Consider the following 13,463-nt stretch of genomic DNA (forward strand, 5'->3'; position numbering starts at 1 on the left):
GTTCAGAGGCAAGAATGGACATAAATACTGACATTTCCAGTGACGTTCACATCACACGAAGTAATAAAACAAAATCTAGCTAAGTTAGAAAGCAGTTATTGTCCATTTTCACAAACGTTTTGCCTTATTTCTCTTAAGCCTTGACCACCCTTGCTGTCAGTCCACATAGATAGTTGAATAATTGAAATCCTTGTCACAGTTCTAAAAGGCTCACAAGATTTAGACAGACAGCTTAATCCTATGATTCCATCTCCTAATCCACAGCTTTTGTTATTTTTTGCCTTTGTCGTAATACAGGTGTGTCAGGGACCATATATAACACTGAATCATACGTCAACATGAGCAAGCTGTATATCTTAGTGTAGTAATTTGGAACTTAATGATCAGTGAGGCAATAAAACTAAGAAATATCCTCTGCAGACCTTCATCCATGCAATATAATTGTAAAGAAAAACTTATAAGGAACACAAGAGTATGGATTTGCACCAATGAATTAAAAAGAGCACTGAGTTGTTTGGGCTTTGAGGGACAAATGGCAAAGCTGGAGTTCACATTTTAATTTCTGGCAGCAGGCTGGAAGTCTGAGATGGCTGTCCAAAGGTTTTCTCAGAGCTTTACCCAATCTACCAGTGTTAGTGTGCTCAAGTTATGCTGGTAACTCTGTGAAGTAATGATAATGAAGCAGGGGGCAGCTATAAGGAATTTCCTGGCCAGTGATTTAAATAGGTAGCTCATTGTGGAATTGAGCTTTGACATGGCGCACTAGTGTAGTGTGAGTATATCACTTCTTTCCTCATATCCAGAGTTTTTATACAGTATTGCTAATGCAGTTGCAGGAAGTCTTTTTTGCTTCAGTGTAATGAGCTTGCAGTTAGATTGCTGAACATGATAATCAAGTGGACTGTGTGTCACATGTGCTGAAAATGAACAACATGCTGTGTGCCACACTTGAGCTAATTTATATCATTAAACCATTTCATCCTTGAAACTTCCAATGTTTTGAATGCTACTTTTGAGTTCGCAGTGCAGGTTCTACAACTGACAACACCATTAAATAATAACTTATCAGCACTTGTAATTGGTGAGAGTACTTGTGTAGTTCTTTCTGTGGTGTTGCTGCGAGGATTGTGGAAGAGTTAAAAGTGATAATGGAAACCTGAAGGGCACTGACATTGTGAAGCTTCTTTTCTGTTTCGTCTTTAGTTCATGAGTTGACAGAGTCAACTTGCCAATAGCAGCACATCAGTCGAAGCTGCCAGTTCTCTTGAGGATCCCGGCTGTAGCTGAGGGGCTTGAGAGTTCTGTTATTGCCTTGTGTTTTCTGTACACAAACACAGGATACAACTGCATCTGGCAAAATAATAAGGTACTGGCTCTGAGAATGATGCTGACACAGTTAGAAAGAATTCATATCATTTTGATATAAAAGATAACATTTAGTGTTGAGTGCCAGAAGGCCCACATCTCATTAAGTAAAGATAACAAAAACTTACAAAGTACAGAAAAGATTCAATTGAACAGACTGGCTGTAATTGTAGAGGGAATATAATAGAAATAAATATTTGAATTACGTTAAGATTTTGTTTTGAAAAAGGCAGGCACACATTTTCACTGCCTCGATGTTTCTTTTGAAAACAGTTGAAATGTTGGAGGATGGAAGCTGTCTGCCTGTGTTTCTTGCTCAGTTTCTCATGCACAATGAATCTTGCAAAGTTCTTCTGCATTGTGTTTGCTATCTTGACTTTTTGAATTTCAAGTCCAAAATAATCGTTTCTGAAAGCCCATGTGGTTCCTGTTTATGCCAAGTTTCTGGTTTAGAGTCCTTAATGGTACATGCATGCTTTTAATTGAACTCTATTTTGTGAGGAAGCCCAGTACAGCACCAAGTCAACATGGATGCAGTATCTTTCGAAGAACAAGGTGGTGAATTCTCCTCTACATGAGCAGAGAGCTACTGACTCTTCCAAAATACAGTAGTGGTCTGCAAACTGGGAACAATGGCTGAACACCACTATACCTTCTGAGAATGGGCCAAAGACAAATAAACTGAGCATCTCCGTGACCTTCCGTTCATCAGGGAGTTCAGTCGGGCACTGTTGTGTAGCTGGAACTCCATCTACAACAGGGGACAGATCTTGGTTACAATCTCCTTGGAAAATCTAAGCCACTGGAATGATTGATACTCCATCAGCTACGAGTACTACCTCTGAACCCTCAGGGTCTAATCTAGGGTGGCACGGTAGCGTAGTGATTAGTGCGACGCTATTACAGCACCAGCGATCGGGGTTCAGTTCCCATTGCTGTCTGTAAGGAGTTTGTACATTCTCCTGTGTCTGTGTGGGTTTCCTCCGGGTGCTCCGGTTTCCTCCCACATTGCAAAGATGTATGGGTAGGTTAATTTGGGTTTAAAATGGGCGGTGCGGACTCGTTGGGCCGGAAGGGCCTGCTACCACACTGTAAATAAAATATAAAAAAATTTAAAATTTAATTTAAAATAACTCCCATTTCTTGGGCAAAAAGAGCAGCTTTATACTTCAGATGTTTTATCCACTTAGAAAAATGAATTGTTACGAACAAATATCCTCGTCAAAATCCAAATGGTTAAATAGTGTAAGTTAGTGTGGAACAATGCGCTGGTGGATAAGGGAGGGATGGGGTTGTTGCTAAGATTAAGTTTCATCTACATGGCCCACAAGATGCATTAGCTCAATTGTTGAGGGCAATTTTTGCTATGGACGATATCAAATTAGCACATCTTGAGTATAGACTTTATCACCTGTCCATTCTGACATTATGTTTGGCACATGTGGGATTGCACTGTCTAATTTCCTGAGTATCATGTATCATGAGACAATTGTATACCCAAGTGTCCCAAACTGTGACCAAAACAGGCAACCTGAGTGCTGAGGAACCTCTACTTGACTTGGCACATAGCTCTAAATTTAAGCGTATCATAAGAGCTCAAGAGTGACCTAATTCCATTTAAAGTAATATCTTTACGTAAAAAAATCTTTTAGTCTTTATTTCAAATTATTCACAGACCCACAAAATCAAAATAAAATCTTTCACCTTTAAACATTAACAGATTTCCCCAGTTGCCTTTGATGATATTGACTCATCACATAGGACTCAGCCTGACATAAGTCTATAATCTTAATAGTGGCTCAGTATTTCTTCTTTTTAAACATTACATTGAAAGTGTTCATATTTCTTTGTTCATGTATTATTTGGCTGGCAAATCAAATCTGAGCTGCTTCTTTGCTGCTTACTGTTCAGATGCTGCATAAAGTTAAAAATAACAGAAAATGCTGGAAAGACTCGGTGGGTCAGGCAGCATCTGTGGAAAAGAGAAACAGTTAATGTTTCTGTTTTTATTTCAGATTTCCAGCATCTGCAGTTTTTTAAGATTTTCATTTGCATTTCATAAAAACTATCATTAACACAGGCAAGGACACAATTACCTTTGTTTATCTCAGTCTGCTTGTAAGTTAAAAAAAAACTAATAAATCACTCCACTTTTACTGTATGCTTGTATAATTTCTGTAGTTCTATATCCACCCACTTCACAGCAGCTACTAGCAGAGAATTGTGGACACAGTTCAGCACATCACGGAAACCAAGCCTCTCCTCCTTGGACTCTGTCTATACCTCTTGCTATCTCAGTAGAAGCAGCCAGCATAACCAAAGACCCCACCCACCTGGGACATTCTTCTTCTCCCCTCTCCTATCAGGCAGTAGATACAAAAGCCTGAAAGCATGTACCACCAGGTTCAAGGATATCTTCTACCCCGCTGTTATAAGACTATTGAACAGTACACTAACTGTTACATTTTATTCTGTATTCTGTTTTTATTTTACCTTGTACTAACTCAATGCACTGTGTAATGAATTGATCTGTATGACGGAATGCAAGACAAGCTTTTCACTGTACCTCTGTGCATGTGACAATTATAACCAATTCCAATTCCATTTCCAATACAAAACTCTAGAAGACTTTGAATCATTGGCCATGATCTTCCATTGAAACACCAACAGACAGACCTCTTTGGCTTTTGCTCGGATTTGTTGTTATTACCCATTTAATTGGCCTGAATCTCAGGTGTTCCAAACTTAGGCTAAAGTCTAGCCTTCCGCTCAGCTGTGCGGATTTAATCATTGTGTAATTATTTTAATTTTTAATAATATGTTTACTTTTTAATTGTGTTTGGAAGTTTTTGAATATTTATGAATTCCAAAGATAATTCACAAACATTCAGTTTAAATGACGGTTTTGATAGCTGGTGAGCCTGGGGATGGAGTTTTTCTAGGAGCCGGGATGGTTCCCTCTGAACAGCTGAGAGCTGACCTCCCAACAAAAGATTATGCCTGAGGGCATGCTGCAAGAAAAAGTGCGCTCCAAAGCCAGACAACTGCTGAGGCTGGGCAGCCCTCTAGCCTATTTCCATCATTGCTCCTCTCTAGTTTTGACAGTAGTGCAGAGGGCACCCCATTTACACACAGCAACAAGATGTCTAAGGGAATTGAAGGCTAATAACTTCAGCTAAGGTAGCTAATACTTGCCTCAGAGCCCATACATCATCATGGATATATCCGCCATCATTTATATTCTAGAACACAATCCAACGATTCCAGGTGAAACTGCTGGTGAGGAACGAGTGAATAACGTGATTAAAAGTGTCCTAGAAAATGCTGGCGCAGATGGAAAAAATATGCCAGCAATGTAAGAACAGAAGAAAGTAAGTACAGAAATAGGTCACTCGGCTCCTCAAGGCTACCCCAGCATTCAAGATGATCACGGCTGGCCTACACCAGGCCTCAACTCCTCTCCTATCAGTTTCCCATGGCTGTCAATTGCCTGATCTTTCAAAATGTATCTACGTACCCTTTGAATTCTCCCAGTGATCTAGCTTCCACCTTCTAAGGTAGAGAGTTCTAGAGGTTTTCCACCTCTGCATGAAGAAACTTCTACGCGCACCTTGGTTTTAATCTTGTGATTATGTTACACATTCGAGAATCTCCCACAAGTCAAAGTATCACAGCTTCTACCCTGTTATGCCCTCTTAGCATCTCATATGTTTCAATAAGATCATCCTTCATTCTTCTAAACTCTAAAGAATACAGATTCATCTTCTTTAGAGTCTCATGATTTTGACAATCTTTTCACCCAAGGAATAACCTGACGAATCTCTTTTGGGCTGTCTCCATTGCAACCCTATCCTTTATTTTAAAGAAAGAGGACAAAACTGTGCACAATACTCCAGGTACAAAAGCAGAATGATCTGTTTCTGTACTGTGTATCCCACTTAAGAAACAGGAGAAAAAGGGAAGCAAAGAAATTTGGCTCAGAAGAAAGACAAAAACTGAATCTAATTTAAGATTTGTTACATTTTATTTTCTTGTGGTCCTCAACCAAACATAACATGCATTGGCTGGTTATTCACCCTCTCTAATAAGAAGAATTATGTGTTGCAAACATACCTCATAAAAGAAAACCAAAGGTACTAGATTATTTTTTATCGTTAATTAAATTCTTCACAGCTTGCCCACACACAATCTTTCTTTGGGTACTCTATGGGGAGGGAGGAATTAAACCAGTCCAAACTGGCTCCTTCACTCATCTTAGGCTGGGATCGCTTCCACCCAGATTGCCAATCAGTCTCTCAGCAGGTGAGGAAAACTACTGCCATATAAAATCAATAACACTGCATATTCCATCACATTGCATAGCATCACCAGGAAGCCGAGCTATATATATGTTGATGCGAACTGCTTTGAAGCATTAGTGAGAAAATCAGGTTGAGAGAAAAAATAATTAAACAGCAATGATTTATAATAATGAACAAGCGTGCAGACAAAATCACTGTGCCTTAGATACCGATTGAACAGTAATACATGGGTATGGCTGTTGAACAATACAGGCCTGAGGGTGCAATAAATAAACTGTATTTGTCCTAATGTAAGCTTTCTGGAATTGGATCAAGCCTGCCAGTCTCCAGCAGGCAAGCAAGCAGTAAAAATCAAATACAAGGTTATGAATTTTCATTAAGCTTACGGGTACCTGCTTCCACCTTATATGCCATGCTGCAAACCTTGGGTTGCACTTAGGTTTGCCGTTTAGCAGAATTACATAAAAAAAGAGAACTGCTCAACTATATTTCAATTCAATCTTTAATCAGAGTCATTGTGTACCAGAGTTTAATGTGATACAGAAGTAATTCATCATCAACTGGTCCAAGTTTGATAGTTTAATTTTCCTTAACATTCAGTGTTTGCAGAAGGAGGGCTTAGACAGGCTGTTTAATATCAAAATAACTTTTTTTGCAGTATTTGTTTTTTTGCTACAAACTGAAGCAGAATCAGTTGATAAGTCACTGGGAATAGTTTTCAATTTCACCAGCAGAACAGTAATTGAAGATCAAAGAAGAGCAAACCTGAAATAAAAACAGAAAATAGCTGGAGCAGATAGCTGAGGCCCTGATGGAGATTTTTGCATCTTTGTTAGCCACAGGTGAGGTGCCAGAAGACTGGAGGATAGCTAACGTTGTTCCTTTATTTAGCAGGGATAAGCCAGGCAACTACAGGCTGGTAAGCCTTAATGTTAGTGGCAGGGAAACTGAAGATACTAAGGAAACTGACGGATAGGATTTATGTAGGTTTGGAAAGGCAGGGACTAACCAGAGATAGTCAGCATGGCTTCATGTGATGGAAATCCTGCCACACTAATTCTATTTGAATATATTGAGGAGGTAATTAAGAAGATTGATGAAAGCAGGGCAGTAGACATTGTCTTGTAGACTTTATTAAGGCATTTGACAAGATCCCGGCTGGTAGGGTTGTCCAGAAGGTTAAAGCACATGGGGTCCAAGGTGAGCTGACTAATTGAATCCAAAATTGGCTTGGCAATAGAAGGCAGAGGGTAGTGGTGGAAATCTGTGACAAGGTGGTGCACTGCAGGGACTGATGCTGGGACATTTAGAGTCATACAGTCATAGGGTTACACAGCAGTGAAACAGGCCTTTCGGCCCAACACGTCCATGCTGATCAAGGTGCCTTCCTGATCTAGTCCCATTTGCCTAACCCACTGAGTTCCTCCAGCAGTTTGTTTTCTGCTCCAGATTCCAGCATTAGCAGTCTCTAAACCTTTTGTATTCATGAACCTGTCCAAATATCTTTTAAATACCGTAATTGTACCCCCCTCTGCCACTTCCTCTGACAGCTCATTTCATACACCCACCATCCTCTGTGTGAAAATCTCAGCCCCTCAGGTCCCCTTTAAATCTTTCCCCTCTCACCTATGCCCTCCAGTTTTAGACTCCCCTACCCATGGATAAAGACAGTGACCATCCACTCTGTCTATGCCCCGCATGATTTTATAAACCTCTATGGGTGTCACCCCTCAGCCTCCTTTGCTCCACAGTAACATTCCCAGCCTATCCAGTCTCTCCTTACAATTCAAGTCCTTCAGTACTAGCAACATTCATCTGAACCTTTTTAGCAGCCTCTCTAGTTTAATCACATCTTTCCGATAGTATGGCAACCAGAACTGTACACAATATTCCATGTGCGGACTCATGACAAGGCAGCTTGATCACAGTTGCCTCTCCCTGACATATGCCTCATTATTTTTCGTGATCAGACCCTCAATAACCCTTGTCAGCCAGGGTTCCCTAATCCTGCCAGCCTCGCCCTTCACTCTAACAGGAACTTGGTGGCTCTGAACACCTCCTATCTCACTTCTAAAAGCCTCTCGCCTGTTAGGCGTCCCTTTATCTGCTAACAGCCTCACCTACTAGCACTTCAGCCACCTGTCCAGCCTCATTTCCCCAGATGAGGTTAAGTGTTGCCGCCTCTCTAGAAGGGCCATCTACATATTGCTTCAGGAAACATTCCTGAACACACTGAACAAATTCTGCCCCATTTAATCCCTTATAGCAGTCTCAGTCAATGTGATGGAAGTTAAAATTGCCTACTATTGCAACCCTACTACTGCAACCCCATTATCCCTATCTGTGATCTGCCATCTCCCTACATGTTTGCTCTTTTAATTCCTACTGACTACTTGGGGCCTATAATGCAATCCCAATCTACCTCATTATGACCTTGTTCCTTATTGTTTACCTGCACTGCATTTCTCTGTAGTTGTGACACTTTATTCTGCATTCTGTTGTTGTTTTACCTTGTACCACTTCAATGCACTGTGTAGTGAATTGATCTGTGTGAACAGTAGGCAAGACAAGTTTTTCACTGTACCTCGGTACAAGTGACAATAATAAACCAATACAATACCAATTTCAGTTCCAATTCAATTCTTTGTTGTTTGTGGTATTTATTAATGACTTCAATGTGAATGTATAAGGTATGATTAATACATTTTGCAGATAACATGAAAGTTGGTGATGTTGTGGTAGTGGGGAAGGTTGTCTAAGGCTACAGCAAGATATGGATCAGATGGAAAGTTGGGTGGAGTGATGGCAGATTAAATTTAATATTGACAAGTGTGAGGTATGCATTTTTGGGAAGTCAGATGGGGGTAGGACATCAACAGTAATTTATAGTTCACTAAGAGGGATGAACAGAGGATCTTGGGGTTCAAGTCCATAGTTCCATGAAAGTGGCTACACAAAGTGGTGAAGAAGGCATGTAGCATGCTTCCCTTCATAGGTCAAGTCAAAGAATATAAAAGTTGGGATGTATGTTGTAACTTTACAAAATCACTGGTTAGACTGCACTTGAAGTATTGTGTGTAGTTCTGGTTGCCACACAATAGGAAGGATGTAGTTGTGCTGGAGAGAGTGCAGAGGAGATGCACCAAACTGTTGTCTGGATTGGAGGATATTAGTTATAGGGAGAGACTAGACAAACTGGGTTTATTTACTTAGAACATAGAACAGTACAGCAGACAAACAGGATCTTCAGCCTACAATATCTGTGCCGATCATGATGCCAAATTAAACTAAACTTATCTGTTTGCACATGACCATAACCTTCCTTTCCCTGCATGTTCATGTGCCTGTCTAAATGCCTCTTAAACATGACTAATTGTGTCTGCTTTCACCACCTCCCCTGGCAGTTCGTCCCAGGCATCTCCCACACTCTGTGTAAAAACCTTAGCCCGCAAATCTTTAAACTTTCCCCCTCTCACCTTATAGCTTTGTCATTTGTTAGTCTTTGACATTTCTACCCTGGAAAAAGACTTTAATTATCTGCCTTTCATAAGTTCATATAGCTCTATCAGGTTACCCCTCAGCCTCTGACGCTCCAGAGAAAACAATCCAAGTTCGTCCATACTCTCATATGTAATACTCGTTAATCCAGGCAGCATTCTGTGAACCCTTTGGCACCCTCTCCAAAGCCTCCTCACCCTTCCTGTAATGGGGTGACCAGCACTGCACACAGTTCTACAAATGTGATGTAAACAAAGTTTTATACAGCTGCAACATGCCTTCCTGATTCTTATACTCAGTGACCTGACTGATGAAGGCAAGAACTCCATACGCCTGCTTTACCACCCTATCTACTTCTGTTACCACTTTCCAGGACCTATAAACTTCCACCCCAAGTTCCCTCTGTACATCAATGCTCCAAAGGCTCCTACCATTTACTGTACATTTTCCCCTTACATTTGACTTCCCAAAGTGCAACACCTCACACCTGCTTGGATTAAACTCCATTTGCCACTTCTCCACCCATATCTGTAACTGATGACCTTCTTCACTATTTGCAACTCCACCAATTTTTGTGCCATCTGCAAACTTACTAATCAGCCCATCTACATTTTCATCTAAGTCTTTTATATATGTCGCAAACAACAGAGGTGTCAGCACCAGTCCCTGCAGAACACCACTGGTCACAGACTTTCAGTTAGAATAACACCTCTCCACCTCTGTCTTCTGCGGCCAAGCCAATTTTGAATCCAATCTACCACGTCACCATGAATCCCATGCATCTTAATCTTCTGGATAATCCTACTATGAGGGATCTTGACAATTGCCTTACTAAAGTCCATGTAGACAACATCCACTGCCCAATCCCCATCAATCACCTTCGACACCTCCTCAAAAAACTCAATCAAGTTTGTGAGATATGAACTGTCCCGTGCAAAGCCATGCTGACTGTCCCTAATCAGGCCATGCCTTTCCAAATGTGAATAAATCCTCTCCCTAAGAACTCTGTCCAATAGCTTCCCTACCACTAATGTGAAACCTACCAGCCTATAATTTCTTGGATTATCCCTATTCTCCTTCTTAAACAAAGGAACAACATTGGCTACTCTCCAGTTCTCTGGGACCTTGCCTATGGCCAGAGAGGTTACAAAGATCTTTGTCAAGGCTCCAGCAATCTCCTCTTTTGCCTCTCTTAATAACCTGGACTAGATCCCCTGAGGTCCTTAGTGTTCCTCAATAGACCCAACACCACCTCCTTCTTGATCTCAACATGCCTTAGATTATTAGCATATTCCACAATGATGTCAGTATCCTCCATATCTTTCTCCTTGGTGAATACCAACGCAAAGTACTCCCCTCTTGTTTTAAAGGTACGTATAAAATGCCTTTGGATTTTCCTTAATCCTATTTGCCAAAGACATTTCCTGACCCCTTTTGGGCCTCCTAATTCCTTTCTTGAGTTCTTTCTTTATATTCCTTAAGGGCCCTGTCTGATTTCAGCTTCCTAAACTTTATATATCCTTTTTCCTTTTTGACCAAACTTACAACATCTCTTATCATCCAAAGTTCCTGAACCTTGCCATCCTTGTCTTTCCTCCATATTGGAACATGACGGTCTTTAATTCTGATCAGATGGTCTTTAGACAACTCCCACATACCAGATGTGGACTTGCCCAATAACGACTGCACCCAATCTGTGCTCCCCATTTCCTGCCTAATAATTTTATAATTTGCTTTCCCCTAATTTAGCACATTCCATGGAACAAATGAGGCTGAGGGGGTACCCTGATAGAACTAGATAAGTGGCATTGATGGGGTAAATAGTTAGAATCTTTTTCCCATGGCAAGGGTATCAAAAACAAGAAAGCATAGGTTTAAGGTGAAGGGGGATTTGAGGAGAAAGTTTTTTACACAAAGAATGGTTGATGTCTAGAACTTGCTCCCTGAGGTGGACTCAGATACGATCACTATGTTTTAGAGGCACTTAACTAGGAAGGCATAGAAGGATACAGGCCTAATACAAACAAATGGGATTAGTGTAGATGGGCAAAATGGTTGGAATGGATGTGAAGGGACAACAGGCCCGATTCTGTGCTGTACAACACCATGACTCTATGACTTTATGAAAATGCTGGAAACTCTTAGCAGGTCACTCAGCATTAGTGGAAAGAGAAACAGAGTTATTTCTTCTATCAGAAAACCTTTCATCATATGAAAGGTCTTTGGTATAAATCATTAATTGGTTCTATGCTGATTGTTTCCAGAATTTTTTTGTTTTTATTACCACCCAGACAGTAATCTGATAACAGTCTCAGCCCAGATGAAGGGTCTCAACCTAAAACATGAACTGTCCATTTCCCTCCATAGATACTGCCCGACCCACTGAGTTAGATACAAGGTATAAGATATCCTTATTAGTCACATGTACATTGAAACACACAGTAAAATGCATCTTCTGTGTAGAGTGTTCTGGCACAGCCTGCATATATCACCATACTCCTGGCACCAACATAGTATGACCTCAACTTCCTAACCTGTACGTCTTTGGAATGTGCGAGGAGACTGGTGCACCCAGAGGAATCCCCCACGGACGTGGGGGAGAACGTATAAACTCCTTACAGACAATGGCCGGAATTGAACCCAAGTCACTGGCGCTGTAATAGCATTACACTAACTGCTACACTACTGTTCCTCCAGCACCTTAGGTGTTGCTCCAGATTTCAGTATTTGCCATCTTTTGTGTCAGCATTACTTCTGTGCCCATTGTTGAAAGTCTAAATATCATTCCATTAATAGCAATGGAACAAAGATCAGGATAGTTCTGTGTCAGGGCTAGTGTTGGACTTGCTCTGTTAGCTATTGCCAGACAGTGAAATCAAAAATTAACACAGTCTTCTCTGTCTGGTAAAGGTAATGGTTTCCCTATTTTTGTATTGTGCAGAGGATGGAATCAGCTTTTGGGGAATTATATTAATTTCTCACCATTGTGAGGAATCCTTTTTATCACATTGAGAAATTAATAATGGTGCTGGATAGTTTCCCTCTTTCTGCCCTCTCTACCTCCACTGAATCCAAAGCCTAGGTTATGCTATTGATTGATGATTAGTAATTTTACTTGTACAACAGTGTGCTGGGGAGGTCAACAAACCCATTATAGAACCCATTTGATGCTCATGTCATTGAAGTGCTGGAAAGAAGCCATCCTTGTGGGTAAACAGCACCAGCAGTGCAGTAAAAAAATAATCTACATCATGATTCTGTCTGAAAGAACACTGAAATATTGTTAAGGTGGTGAAATTAAAGTGATAAATAGAATTTCATGTAAGTAAATGCCAGCATTTTGCTCCTAAGGTCACCTGCTGATGAGACTTACATCTACAATCTTGAACGTATAAAACAGGTCCAGGAGTAGGCCATCTTCGAACATAAGAAATAAAATCAGGAGTAGTCAACCTATTGCAATATAATAGCCTCATTCCCATGTGTTTTAACCTTGTTGACCATCCTCCTGTGTGGGACCTTATTTAAGCCATCCAAATTCCAAATACCCCATGTCCACTGATTCCCCCTTATCCATTGTACTTGTCAAGTTCTCAATGAACCGTTGGAAGTAATTGCTCCGAGGTAAAAATGGTCAGAGCTGATGTTAGTATATGAAAATATGAGATAAATGTAAATTTGGAATCATCATCTTTCAAGCTCATGAATTTCCAACCTCCCTGTGCTATTGTTGGTCTAATGCATTGTTCATTCAGTTTCCCATTCTTGTTAGATCCTTGATTCTCCTTCTGTGAAGACAAATGCAAAATAATTTTTAATTTTTCTGCCATTTTCTTATTTTTCATTGCAAATTCTCCTGTCACACTCATACTTGTTAGTCTTTTACTTTTAATGTACTTATAAAGGTTCTTAATGTCTGTTTACTCTGATCTTCTATCTTGTCTTTATTAATTTCTTTAACCTCTCCATCGCACTTTATTTCCATCATAGTCCCCTGTTAAGCTCATTTAAGCCATCACCAATAGCACTAGAAGACACCCTTGCCTATTCTTGACTATTCCAATGTTGTCCTGGTTGGCCCTCCACCCGATAGCCTGGCAACATAGAGTCATAGAGTCCATTTAAAAATTCTCATCCCTGTTTCAAATCCCTCCAAAGCCTGATGTCTCTCTGTCTCTGCAAGCTTCTGCACCCCTGCAACTCCACTGGATCTCTGTGTTCCTCCAACTGTAATCTCTTGCAAACTGCTTATTTTATTCTCTTGCCTTTTGATGACTGTGCCTTCAGCTATTCAGACCT

This window comes from Pristis pectinata, chromosome 2, assembly GCF_009764475.1.
Source record: "Pristis pectinata isolate sPriPec2 chromosome 2, sPriPec2.1.pri, whole genome shotgun sequence".
NCBI classification, from domain to species: domain Eukaryota; kingdom Metazoa; phylum Chordata; class Chondrichthyes; order Rhinopristiformes; family Pristidae; genus Pristis; species Pristis pectinata.